We start from the raw sequence: 326 nt of genomic DNA on the forward strand, positions 1-326 counted from the left end.
GGTGAGAAACCTTATCTGTGCGACTTCTGCAAGCAGCGTTTTTCTCATAAAAGTAGCCATGTTAAACACATTAGGACACATACTGGTGAGAAGCCTCATCGGTGTGACTTCTGCAAGCATCGTTTTGCTCAAAGAAGTTCCCTTGTTCAGCACCTCAGGACACATACCGGAGAGAAGCCGTTCAAGTGTGATCATTGCGAAAAATGTTTTGCTCAGACAAGTCAGCGCACGAAAAACGTCAAAACCCATCACACATAAAAGCGAGTGATAGATTAATTAACAAAAAAGTTTGTTCGCCAGATTGATTACTTACATAATTGCCAATT

General features: G+C 41.4%; 1 protein-coding gene across 1 annotated transcript in view; it reads left to right on the forward strand.

Annotated features, from left to right (window-relative positions):
• LOC113210561 (zinc finger protein 572-like) overlaps positions 1-326 on the forward strand; it is a gene marked incomplete at its 5' end in the record, with an annotated part of 5,198 nt that overhangs the window by 600 nt on the left and 4,272 nt on the right. The gene's annotated exons all lie outside the window — the stretch shown is intronic.

This window comes from Frankliniella occidentalis, unplaced genomic scaffold (assembly GCF_000697945.3).
Source record: "Frankliniella occidentalis isolate FOCC.00 unplaced genomic scaffold, Focc_3.1 Scaffold95, whole genome shotgun sequence".
NCBI classification, from domain to species: domain Eukaryota; kingdom Metazoa; phylum Arthropoda; class Insecta; order Thysanoptera; family Thripidae; genus Frankliniella; species Frankliniella occidentalis.